Source organism: Colobus angolensis, unplaced genomic scaffold, assembly GCF_000951035.1.
Source record: "Colobus angolensis palliatus isolate OR3802 unplaced genomic scaffold, Cang.pa_1.0 Scaffold398, whole genome shotgun sequence".
NCBI classification, from domain to species: Eukaryota; Metazoa; Chordata; class Mammalia; order Primates; family Cercopithecidae; genus Colobus; species Colobus angolensis.
This window is the reverse complement of record NW_012117354.1, coordinates 982,562-996,785: the sequence shown is the minus strand read 5'-3', so window position 1 is coordinate 996,785 and position 14,224 is coordinate 982,562. Positions and strand designations below refer to the sequence as shown.

The following is a 14,224-nucleotide window of genomic DNA, read 5'->3' as shown; positions in this document are numbered from 1 at the left end:
ACAGGGTCAGGCGGCAGTGGTGCAGGGAGGGGCAGTTAGGAATTGGTGACTAAAAAATAAAATTAGAATACAAGCAACAATCCAAGTGAACAGAATATTTATGGAATATGCCCTCATTTTCATTTTGGAAGAGACCACCAATCTATCTAACTTAGCAGCACTGGAGCCAATAATTACTGTGATATTAAGAATATCTCACAATCCTTATTTTTCTTCCTCCTCTCAATCCTCTCCCACCCCCCATCTCTAACTCTGTCTTGCTTTGGCTATTCAACCATTTGCTGAAAAACGTGTAATTTTTAAAACATGGCCACAAATTATTTGACACTTCCTCATTCTGAGAGATCTTGTGACTGATTTGACCAATAGAGCACAGCAGACATGACACTATGTGGCTATAAGGTTTGGTAATAAAAGGCCATAAAGTTTCTGCCTTGTTTGCTGGGAATACTCACTTTTAGAGCCCTGAAATGCCATGTAGGAACTCCAATGATCCTGAGAATACCCTGTTCGAGAGGCCACAGGCAGCACTCAGGTCAACAGTTCCAGCTAAGCTTGTCCACCAGCCATTCTAGCTTAGAAACTAGATGTGTTACTGAAGAAGAAGCCATCTAGGAACTGGATCCTCCAGCAGCTGTTCTAGTCTCGGCCTTTAGAGTTACTCACAGACATTGAATTAGAGTTATTTTCAGATACTGAATCATCCTAGCTGAAGCTCCAGACATGGTAGAGCAGATAAGAGCTGCCCTTGGGTTTTCAAAGTCCTGACCTACAGAATCTGTAAGCATAATAAAAGGGTTGCAGTTGTGGTGTTTTACCCACTATGTTATTACATAGTTTATTATGCTCTCAAGGGCATGTAAGAAGCACTATGTAGGAATTAGAGATTCAAAGATGAAAAAGATGCAGACCTGACCTAAAGGAATTCACACTTGGGAAGGCTGTGGTGGGAGGTGGGAGGAACGAAGAATTTTATTAGAAATATAACCAAAGGGTAGTATCTACAACAGTACAAAGGCAGACTAAGACAAAATAGCTGTTTTAAGTCTCCTAGAAGCCATTCCCAACAATCTAAGAAATTCTGGACTGGTTTTAGGACAAATGAATTTCAGAGATAAGGGTAATTTTAAGAAAAATTACTTTATTTTTCTACTTATCCAGCACAGAACACCTATATCAAACATATGCTGAGACATTTTATGTATATTATCATATTTACTCTCAAACTTTATTCAGTTCTTGCTTTCAAAAGTTTCATTTTAGATTTCCCTAGATGTACAGTATTATGTTTATGAACCTGTGGAGACCACCTTTTAAAGCTAATTAATAAAACTATCCTCTAAAAACTAGCTTAGCTCTCACTATCCCAGCAGTCTTTTTGAAAACAGTAGTACACAGTTACTGCTACCCTCTAATGACAACTGCAGTCATTCTACCACATTTTACATGTGGTTAGTTGCTATATGCTATGTGGGGGAGTGTGTGTTGCTTCAAAAAAGAAATTTGGAATCATTTTATTAAAAGTAAAGAGCCAAAGATTTTTGAGGTCAACTATTCCACAGTAAGTAAGCTAGGGCTGAATTCCATTTGCGAGCATTTTTCCTAATTGGTGATAATAAATTTTTATAAATAAAGGGTCTAATGGTAATGTTGACTGATTATTAAGTACATCAACCCAAATGTTCTTGTCACAGTGAAATTTGCCCTATAATTTACTTTAATGGACTATGTGTTTCAATAAATATTGAAAATGTTCAGTCTCTTCCCCCCACCCCCATTTAAATCAAATCAAATTCTATGTGAACATATTGTACCAATGTATAATCACAATAGTTAATGCACTGGAAAAAGTAGTGCACTTTCATAAATAATTTTTCTAAAACCTCTTAAGCATTCTGCATCTTCAATATTTCTCTCACACTCAAAAAATGCAGTAAATTATACAACCAGAAACTAGTGACCATTGCCAATTGTGTTAATGGATCTACAAACCTCATCATCAGCTCCAGTAGTGACTTTTTTTTTTTTTTTTCCCAAAACTCAGTCAAGTAAAAGTCAAAAAGTAACTAGGGATATTTTAAAAAATGTTTCTTCACCAAAAGTATAACAAAACTCTAATGGAAATAACAGTCTGGTCACCATTGTAATATAGTGCTAAACCTGTAGTACATATATAATCTTTAGAAATCTGCAAACTCCTTGAAATTATGTGTAAAGTTTTGTGTATACATAAATGTGTATAGCCCCATTCCGTTTCTCCTACTTTCTACCACTTTATAAATACGTCTAAGGACAAGCCGAATGCCTCCTCTCAATTTCTCTCCCTGACTCCTCTTCTGCCTTATTTTGATCTCCTCACTCTGTGCCTCTGTTGTACACAACAATCCAATTGTAACCTCATGTACAAAATGCACTAAGTTAGGAGGAATGCTTAATATGAATTCTATGTAGAAAAAGCAGTGACTAGTACATGTTTAAGATCAATTATGAAAATTATCAAAAAGTATAAGCTTGTTTGAGTAATCTCATATTTAGCAGTAAATAAATTTCTTAATTTTAAATTATGGTTTCCCAGGTACGTAGTTTCATACCACATACATTCCCTATAGAGATGTTACTTACCACTTTTACTGCAGTTCTTTAAAAGGGAGGAAAAGAGAGAGGAGGGGAAAAGTTTTCCTAAAAGATTATCCACTGAGTCAATGATCTGTGGGGGTTTATTATAAAGCTCCATTATTAGGGCTGAGAGCCTCAAAGGCTTTTATTACAGCACTAATTTCTTTTTGCAAGGCTTCAGCAAATGAACCGATGTATCTGGTTCTGCATGCTTAGGGCTTGATACATGCTATTTGTACATGACAGGTTTCATCTGCGTAGCACCACTGATAACATTTATCTGCACATCAAAAAAGCTCATCTCCTGATGAAAAAAAAATCCATGAATATGCTGGGATAAGAAATGTTAAAGTGGTGAGTAAAAGATCTGTAATATCTCATAAAATGGAACAAAACTACAAAAAGATCACCAATTCAGTATGAATGTGCAACAGTGCTACAGGAGCAGATAAAATGTCAAAAAAGGAAGAACTGGAAAGATACCTACTTACACTGATAAAAGAGTAGGGCTTTGTTACCATCCTGTGAATTTTAACTAGAAATTGGAAAAAATAATTTACTTTCAAGTAAGACAAAGTTTCATAAAGCTTTATGAACAAAGCAAAAGTAGTTCAAAATAAATCTTAAAACAGTACCCACTGTTTGTAACTGCAAGTAGAAATTAACCCCTGAAAGTTACTCTTATGGGAATAAAATGTTTAGATTGACTGCTGCTGTAGTTCATATTTAAAAATCTTTGACAAAGCTTAAAGTCATTATAAGAAAGTAACTTTAGAAAACACAGAGAAAAAAAGATAACAAAAATGTAAACCTGCTTTCCTTTCAGAAACAATAATCAGCTTAAAACATCTGTGTAAAAGATTGTGAAAGGTGGACGCAGCCTACATATTTGAATAATAATAATAAAGCATTTCCAACAGATAATATATAATACATTCTTTTGAGAAAAGTCAGTGTTTTTCTTTATGAAGAAGGTATACACTGAGTTAAAGAGCTTGTTCCTATAATTTATGATCTTTCAGAACATGTGGTTACATTAGGCTTCAATCGCCTCTTACTCTTACTCTTCCCAGCATTTGGTAATATAGACAGTGGAGCTAATTTTCTGTCATTCAGGAAGAACTGCTGGATCACTAAACTTGTATCATCATCACCTCTGAAACACAGTAAAAATCACTGTTAGAACCAACAGTTTATTAGATTGAACCCACCATCAACAATGTCAACTCTGCCTGGTCGTGTTAACAGGAAAATGTTTTACGAGTTCCACCACTGGGCATCAATTTAACTTTCAGCACCAGCTATGCTGTAAAACCGTGAATGTAATTTATATGGTGACCCATGTGTGCGGGAAGCAATATCTAGGTGAAACTTCTCACAGTCTGACAAAATGCTTTGATTTGCACCATTCAGATGATTGAGCAAAAAGAGTTTAAGCAATCACCACCGATAGCCTTTATCTCCAAATGCACTAAAAATTTATTACTCTATGAGTGCAATCTATTGCTTTAGAACCTAGATTGATAGAATAGAAATGATTGGATAAATATTACATTTTCAACTGGTACACATCTTGTCCATTAGGTTTAAATATTGGACAAGCTATGTGTTTAAGATAAACATCAGTCTTAGCTGATTCCCTCACACAATACTTTTAGAAAGCCTATAAATGTTTCCATAGTAACATTTTTGTGCTTACATATAGCTGAGGACACATGTTCACTGCCAATTAGGAGAAAGTAAACCAAGAGACCACTGTATTCTTCTCATAACAATATACCTTTGTCTTTTACTTAGCACGTAACACAGATGACAATATTTACGCATATTGTGCTGTGTACTAAACAACTGAGTAATCACTCAAGCTGGAAATGATATAAATAGAGCTCACCCACCTATCCTAAAAAGAGTTTACTATTCAGGCCTTCCTAGGAATTTTAAACTAGCATAGATTTCATACAGATGGCTTTTCCAGTAGCTACTTCTGTGCATTAACAGAAGGGTGTTTACCTGGCAACCTCTCTATCCACTTGCCTGAGATCATATACCTTTAAATATGGCAATGGATGTTTCAGATCTATATATATAGAGAGCAAAGTTGCCAAGATTGCTGCAACACAACTTTTAAATATCCTTTCTAGCATTATGGGAGGGATCCTATGCATATAACCTTCAATGCCTTTGGGCTCCTGAGCTACTACCTTAGCGTTGACTAATCTGATTAACTCAGTACTACTTTCTACTATTTTCTAATTTGGTTTTATTACATACTGTAAAGTAAATAATATTATCAGTTTGGTGATGTAAAAATGGACTCAGAGGTTAAATAATTTGACCACTAAGTAACAGAAATGGAATTATAACCCAGGTGTATCTGACTCCAAAGCATTTTTCACTATAAACCATCTTTGTTCAAGATTTAACCGTAACAATTAAAATCTTACACTTAAAGGTTTAAAAGAGTACCTAGTAAAATAGTAAAATAAGACTAAAGCACACATACATTATTTATAAGAGGTGTACCTTTATAATACCCTTAATCACCAACCTTTATTCATTAAAGAACTATACTACTAATCAAGGGATCATCAGATAAGATGACTGCTGGTCATTAATGTTGGCAGTTGAGTTCTTTTCCTTAAGGTTTCCAGCCTTGTTTTTATGCATTTTGTTTGCCACATCAAAAAAAAATTGCTTTGTACAAAAAAGATATAAAACATAAACTTACTACTTAGAAACACATCACCCATATTCCATATACAAAGCTTTTTGTTATTGCACTACTAGAAGAGACTTAAGCATTTAACTTGGAATGCCTAGCAAGATCTTTTAAGCTGTTTTTCTTATCTTGTTCTTCAAAATTCGAAACTAGAAAATCCCACTTGACTAACAAGGCAAAAAAAAGAGGTTGCCCCTTCTAGGGTTAACAGATGCTTTTTGTAAGATTTTAGGTAAGATTAACCTTTTGCTCACAACAGGACTGGTTATTTTATTTATTTATTTATTTTACTGCCTTTAACTCAGGTAAAAATCAATATAGAGCAAGACAAAGGGCTCTAGAGGGTCTGGCTACACCAGCTTTTGGTTTGGCTCCTGCACAATTCTACAACATGCTGAGGCTGGCAAGGATTAGTCTGCTTGTGTTGAGTAAACCGATGATACTCAATAAACAGTTTCTGTTGTAAACCCCTTAGGAAGTGCAAAGCCACACTAGTTGGCAATAGACCAGATAAGCTGCAGAACCAGCTGTAATCTCATTTAGACCTGAGCTGATCCTCCTGTCCTTTCATTCCACAGGATCAAAGCAAACCACTGAGGAGGCAGCTGTATTATAGCAGCTCTGCTTGCTGGATGCAGCAAACATTTCATAAATTCCACTCCTTGAAGCAAGTCTCTACCTAATCTACCCAGAGCTGGGACAATCAATGAATTCCTGAATTCATTAGACTGATTATTACAGGGTAACCATTTTTTCTTTGGAAAAATATGATAATTGGATGCCAACTTTACAAAGCAGCTGATATTTCCGACTATCTCTTTTTTCTGGAAGGGCCTAAATTTCCCCCCACAATATTGAATAAAAGTAGTTTAAAACTATTTAGCTCATTATGTTTAATGCAGATTAACAAGAAAACAATATATGATGCTAAATTTCTCCAGTGGTAGTAGCTAACTACCACTTAAAGGCAGCCAAACTTTAACAGTGGCCCATACTTTCCATGTTCAATGACACAGTGAGGAATGCCAAACCCTACCATAACACAGCAGCATAGATTAACTGACGCTCTGAAAAAATTTATAGAAAAGGTTTCTGTAGTTTACTAAAGAATATTATTTGGCATGTATTTGTATTTTTTTATAAAACAGAACAAAATTTTCAAAGTGTTCCAAACTGACAGTGTTAAGTGTTTCAAAGTCAGCCAAGCATTTCATCCCTGTGCCTCCCCTTCAATAGAACTGACATCTCAGTATCTAATGTTACTGGGAACTACTTTCAGTAGAAATCTAAATTTCAAGTTATGAATCTTCAGAAAACAGTTACCATCCCCATGGTTAAGATAATATTAACTGGATATATAATGGACACTGAAGAGGCAGGTATTAGGCATCACATCACAGATCACTCTAAATAGTGAACGTAAAAGAAATGAAATCCAAAACAAATGCACAGAGCTATAAAACATTTGCATTTTAAAAGAATCAACTAGGGCCAGGCAGAGTTGCTCATGCTTGTAATCCCAACACTTTGGGAGGTCAAGGCAGGAGGATCACTTGAGCCCAGGAGTTTGAGACTAGCCTGGGCAATAAGTGAGACCCTACCTCTACAAAAAATTAGGTGGGGGATGGGGGTGGGCATGGTGGTGTGCACCTGTAGTCCCAGCTACTCAGGAGCCTGAAGTGAAAGGACCACTTGAGCCAGGGAGGTTTAGGCTGCAGTGAGCCTTGATCATGCCATTGCACTCCAGCCTAGGTTATGAAGTGAGACTCAGTGTCCAAAAAAAACCCAAAAAACAAACAACAACAACAAAAAAACTATAATTATAATTGAATACTAAATGTCAATTGAGAGGAGCCTTAGAGAATATCTAGCCAGAGAGCTGGCAATTTTTTTCTTTTTTAATATTTCTGCTTTGAGGGCCACATACAGTGTCACTTTTTTTTTTGTTTTTTGAGATGGAGTCTTGCTCTGTTGCCCTGGCTGGAGTGCAGTGGCGCGGTCTCAGCTCACTGCAACTTCCACCTCCCAGGTTCACACTGTTCTCCTGCCTCAGCCTCCTAAGTAGCTGGGACTACAGGTGCACACCACCATGCCTGGCTAATTTTTTGTGCTTTCAGTAGATGGGTTTTCACCATGTTAGCCAGGATGGTCTTGCTCTCCTGACCTCATGATCTGCCTGTCTCGGCCTCCCAAAGTGCTGGGATTACAGGCGTGAGCCAACACGGTCGGCCACATATTGTTTTTTTAAGAAACAGGGTTAATGATGGTCATTCTAACTGGTGTGAGATGGTATCTCATTGTGGTTTTGATTTGCATTTCTCTGATGGCGAGTGATGCTGAGCATTTTTTCATGTGTCTGTTGGCTGCATGAATGTCTTCTTTTGAGAAATGTCTGTTCATATCCTTTGCCCACTTTTTGATGAGGTTGTTTGTTTTTTTCTTGTAAATTTGTTTGAGTTCTTTGTAGATTCTGGATATTAGCCCTTTGTCAGACGAGTAGATTGCAAAAATTTTCTCCCATTCTGTAGGTTGCCTGTTCACTCTGATGGTAGTTTCTTTTGCTGTGCAGAAGCTCTTTAATTTAATCATATCCCATTTGTCAATTTTGGCTTTTGCTGCCATTGCTTTTGGTGTTTTAGACATGAAGTCCTTGCCCATGCCTATGTCCTGAATGGTACTACCTAGATTTTCTTCTAGGGTTCTTATGGTATTAGGTCTAACATTTAAGTCTCTAATCCATTTTGAATTAATCTTCGTATAAGGAGTAAGGAAAGGATCCAGTTTCAGCTTTCTACTTATGGCTAGCCAATTTTCCCAGCACCATTTATTAAATAGGGAATCCTTTCCCCATTTCTTGTTTCTCTCAGGTTTGTCAAAGATCAGATGGCTGTAAAGTCAGGAAACAACAGGTGCTGGAGAGGATGTGGAGAAATACAAACACTTTTACACTGTTGGTGGGATTGTAAACTAGTTCAACCATTATGGAAAACTGTATGGCGATTCCTCAGGGATCTAGATCTAGATGTACCATATGACCCAGCCATCCCACTACTGGCTATATACCCAAAGGATTATAAATTATTCTACTACAAAGACACATGCACACATATGTTTATTGCGGCACTATTCACAATAGCAAAGACTTGGAATCAACCCAAATGTCCATCAGTGACAGACTGGATTAAGAAAATGTGGCACATATACACCATGGAATACTATGCAGCCATAAAAAAGGATGAGTTTGCGTCCTTTGTAGGGACATGGATGCAGCTGGAAACCATCATTCTTAGCAAACTATCACAAGAAGAGAAAACCAAACACCGCATGTTCTCACTCATAGGTGGGAACTAAACAATGAGATCACTTGGACTCGCGAAGGGGAACATCACACACTGGGGCCTATCATGGGGAGGGGGGAGGGATTGCATTGGGGAGTTATACCTGATATAAATGATGAATTGATGGGTGCTGACGAGTTGATGGGTGCAGCACACCAACATGGCACAAGTATATGTATGTAACAAACCTGCACACTATGCACATGTACCCTAGAACTTAAAGTATAATAAAAAATAAAAAAAATAAAAAGAAACAGGGTTAAGCATTTAAGTCTCGCTATGTTGCCCAGACTAAGTTGCTGGGTCTACAGATGCAATGTCTGGCTCACATATTCTTCCTGTTGTTTTACAATTCTTTAAAAATGTAAAACATATATTGTATATACAGCTATACAATAATGGGCTATGGACAAGATTTGACCAACAGTGCCTTAGTATGCCAATCCTTTCTAGTCTAAACTACTCATTTTTCAGATGACATGACAAACTTTCAGGAACATGAATTGTTCTGCATAACTAAGCAGCAAGTGTCAGCATCAGAATTTAGATCTCCTGAGTCCCGCTGAGTCTCTCTACTGTTTCCTAACATTTATCCCAACACTGCTTTTCTTAGAAAATGGTGTGAAGATTCTACTATAATTCAGAAACACTTGAAAAAGCAACAATGAAAAGCACAGAACAGTTTTAAGGAAGAATGCCTGTGACATGTCAATGCAGACAGCATATAAAAATGACCACACACTAGTTGACCCAATCATTTGCAAGCTAACAAATGCTACATTATAATAATGATTCACCTTCCCTCCAATCGCTTCTTCAGACATAAAAGGGTCCCATTTAACATAATCACCTAATAACAGCAAAAGTGATAAATATGGAAACCTTAACTCTTCTATTTGCAAAATCCAGATCTTTGTAATAATAACCCCACAATAGGAAACTGCAAAACTGTGTAATTATACTTTAATTGTATTGTGAGGTATGCATTAATCACAAAGTTTAAGTACCAAGGATAGAATTATAATAATTCTGTAAAACAAATTTAAGCTAGCTAAGTAGGTCAGAACCACTAACATGCAACAGGAGACCTCTGGGAATTTATCAGTTAATGGCTATTTATGTGCAAATGAGTGCCCTCCAACCCTCCAAAATCCTGTGTAGCTGAAGGGTATTTCTGTTAACCAGGAGCACTGCTTAACTGCAGAGGCATAAATTAAAGCATTTTATTGAAATGATTTTTAATTTCTCTACTTTCCTTTTCCACATTCCTTCCTACCTCTTTTGAGAAGCACAATTTATAGCACATATTTAACAAGGAAAAAAAAAGGTTGCTGGAGAGTATTCAAAACTGATTTCTCCTGAACCCCGCATGTACACACACACTATACCTTCAGTAAAATTAAAGGAAAACATGTCTCACATTAAATTAAAAAACTTCAATATAAGCACTAAATTAACACGTTTTTTACAATGAACGATATAAGAAAACAAAATTCTGTTTTATGTTCATATATTCTTATCCTACAGAAAACAAAGAAATTCAATGGTGTTTGTATCTATCATAATTCCTGTCCTGACAGTCAAACAATATACCTATCAAAGGTATACTTAGAGAAGTGGGGAGAGACTTTTCTTTTTGTTAAAAAGAAAGTCTCTAAGTGTCTCATTTCTGATTCGCCTTAAAAGAAAATGAAACATTTGGATGTTTTTTGAAAGGGGTAAAAGAAAAGCAGAATACAAATTTTCAATACGATCTAAATATGGCTAAAAGAGATACTAAACGTCCATCATAAGGACCATATCAAATTTACTCAGTACAAAGGTGGCATAAAGCTTAGTACTGTCCAATGTTTAGATTTTAGGTAGAATAACAGTTATCTAAAATTACTGTGCTTAACGATTTAATATAGTGGCAATTTAAAAGTTTTAAATTATGTTAACGCTCCCTTGGAGCTCTTTCTTTCCCATCGTTAACTGAAACAAAATATAACCTAACGCTAAGTTAAAGACAAGTAAAGACCAAATTAATCACATAACATCTTCAAAATTATAACACTTTTTAACGTAGTGAAACCTCAGAACTTTAAGCTACAGTCAAAAAACTAAAATGTTTGTGAGAATTCTCTATTTTTAATATACAGGTAATAAAACTTTGTGGTAAACTCTTTTTCAAAAAGATTTTAATGTTCCACTCACTTTTCCATAATTGAGTTTTCCAGAGTTGTAAGTAAATTATAGCAGAGCAAATGATTCTATCAAGTTTGCTTCTGATTAGTTTGCTCCATATCACTCCTGAATTCAGAGGGCAATAATTGAAGGAATCAAGTGCTCCTCTGGTCAATCGTGTTTGTATATGAAATAGGAAACAGAAGTCTCTTGCCTAATGCTGTATGTTACACTTAAATATACAAAACATATAAATCATAGGAATTAAGATACATTTCTGGCCTAAAAACATAATTTCATTACAACTATTTGCTTTTAAAAAAATTATCACATAAATGTAACCATCTGTTAAAGGCCAGATGGCCTTTCAAATTTCAAATGGAACTCTCAGAAGCTGTAAAGCAAGGGCTCACTTGAGGCTCTCCTCTCTCTTTGGTCAGGGGAAATACTGTGGTCATATCAGTCTTCCAGTCACAGGAAGATTCTAAGTCAGATCTCTGTGTACTAAGCACTGCACTAAGGCTTAATTAACCCTGTTCATAAAAAATAGGACCTTCTCGTACTGAAGAGACAGTAGATACACAGTCAACTTGCTGAAGGAGTACAATTAAGAGGTATGCCTCATATTTGGACTATACCCTCCAAAATCTCTTAACATTACATATGAACTATGCAAGCATATGGAAGTCCTTGGAAATTTCCAACCTCTGCATTTGTATGGCTGAAACTGAAGAAAGAATGAGATGATATTAAAGTGTTTTGATATCCCTAGGGTGATGAGATCAAGAGCACCAATGAGAGAAATCTTAGACCACAGGAACAGCGAAACATTTTATCAGTAGTTAAACATAAGTAAAAGATGTATTTAAGTATAAGAAGCTATTAGGTCTGTCTAAGTCACAATTCCTAAAATTTCCTAATTGCTGAAAATGCTGGTTAAATATTATTGCCTGACTACATACAGGACCAACCTGAGTCATCAGATCATTCCTTTCCTTTATTCCCTTTATCACTCAGTCCCAGTCATGACTTCAAAACTAATGTACTCTCCTACCTTTACGTATTTTTAAAAATTACTTTGGCATTTTTGTATTATTAGCCTTTATTACCACAATGATTTCCTACCTAGTTTCCTTGCTTAAAGTTCTCTTTCAATTCATTGGGCATATTACTGCCAGAATCATCTACATAATCATCATTCAACAGACACATCATGCATTTTTAGCTGGATACCTAAGTGCTGAAGTTATAATTATGAATAAGACAAATTCCCGGCCCTCAATAAGTACCAGTCTAGTGAAGGAGATATTTCAAGTGGTAAATGCTCTCAGTGATACAAACATGAACAGGGAAAACAAGGACAACACTTGCCTTCCTGGGGAACCTGGAACCACTTAACAGGGTAAACTGTGTATTTTACTTACATCCGAAAGGAAACAAACCTTTCAGGCAGGAAAGAAATCAAAGAGTATTTCAAACAGAGGGATTAAGGGAAAAGAAACAGGTAAGGTCTTTCTCTCAAGGAACTTTTGAGTCAGGGGTAGAGAACAGCATATGGAGGGTATAAAGAACTGCTCTCATCACATCCCTCTACTTAAAACCTATAGTTCTTGCTTTCCTCCTCACCCAGGTCTATACTCTGGCCCTAACTTCAAAGTCCTTCATAATCTGGTATAACTTTCTACTGGCGCATGTATCCTCTGTATCCATCAGATTAGTTTATATTGCTACCTAAAAAACATTTCACCTGTCCCAACTTCCAGTTCTTAAGTCACTCTCCTGTTTTAGCATTTTTTTCTCACTACTCTTCTTCAACAACTTAGGTAATTGCACTCATATCCAACCTCTTTCAAGAGGCTCTCCCTATCCCTCCTCCTTCCTTATCACAGGTATAAATCCTACTTCTTCAATACCCAGTTCAAATGCCATCTATTTCAAAATATCTTTCCTAATTCTTTCTTTCCACCCTTTTTCTTCTTACTCCTTCTGATGAATCCCCCAAATATCTTCAAGTGTTCATTATTCATTAATTTTCACTTTACACTACACTGGTTATATACATGTATTATTTACTAAAAAATAATTTCCACAAGAACAGAATCTAATCCTTATTGCACACAAACCAAAAAGCATTTTGCCCTAATAGCACTCAGTAAGCATTACTGAATTACTACAGCATGCCATTAATACTTTTTAATATTCTGTGTGCTATCATGTACTCCAACTAGAGAATATCTTGTGCTTTTCTCATATCCTATCTAGTACCAGTAAAAGAGTAAGTCCATACAACGCACCCAAAAAATACTTGCCTGGGTACTCTTCTACCTTCACTGACCTCAAGCTATCTACAATTACAACCAATTTATTTGTAATTTTCTCTTCAAATCTCTCCCCAAAAAGCAAAAGAAAATGAGAACTTGAACTGCTTAAGGTCTCTGACATACAAAAGGCCCTAAGCAAATATGCTGTTTAGTAATGAACTATGACATAGTTATTATGTCTCTATCGAAAAAGATTTCTTGAATAACACAGCTATTTCAGTATTTTTGACTAAATTATTTAACTAATACATAACTAAAAATCACTATCAGCCAAAGTAAAATATTTGATAATATTTGTGGCACTATAAATTGATGCTTAAGAAAAGTCTTTCCTATGTCATTTTTTTTTTTTTGGAATTTTATTTTATGCATGCTACATAAAATGAGGAAACACAGCCTTATATAAGCAGAAAACTAAATAATGGTAATTTAGTAAAATTTAATTTAATCATGCTGGCAGTGTAAATCACATTTCCATTTCCTATACCAACTTTAAAGAGAAAAGCAAATTTGCTTAAAAATGTTAAAATATTCAATATATAATTGATATAATTAGAAACACTAAAGTAATCTAATCCAATCCTTTATCCTTCAGATGAAAGAAATAAAATATGGGGACCTGCCTGAGGTCCCACAGAGTTAGAGCTGAATTAGGTACAAAAAGGTCTTTCCATCACTTCACATCCAACCCTAATTTGTTTCTTCCTAAACATCTTATATATCCCTAAACCAGTGGTTCTTGCTCCTAAAATAAATGTAAATACTGTATTAATGAAAAACCAAGGAGATATAAAAAGTGCTGGCCGGGCGCGGTGGCTCAAGCCTGTAATCCCAGCACTTTGGGAGGCCGAGACGGGCGGATCACGAGGTCAGGAGATCGAGACCATCCTGGCTAACACGGTGAAACCCCGTCTCTACTAAAAATACAAAAACTAGCCGGGCGAGGTGGCGGGCGCCTGTAGTCCCAGCTACTCGGGAGGCTGAGGCAGGAGAATGGCGTAAACCCGGGAGGCGGAGCTTGCAGTGAGCTGAGATCTGGCCACTGCACTCCAGTCCGGGCGACA

At 36.2% G+C, this 14,224-nt stretch overlaps 1 protein-coding gene across 1 annotated transcript in view; it reads right to left on the bottom strand.

The window, feature by feature from the left end:
• Positions 1-14,224, bottom strand: part of MMS22L (MMS22-like, DNA repair protein) — a 138,518-nt gene that overhangs the window by 51,089 nt on the left and 73,205 nt on the right. The gene's annotated exons all lie outside the window — the stretch shown is intronic.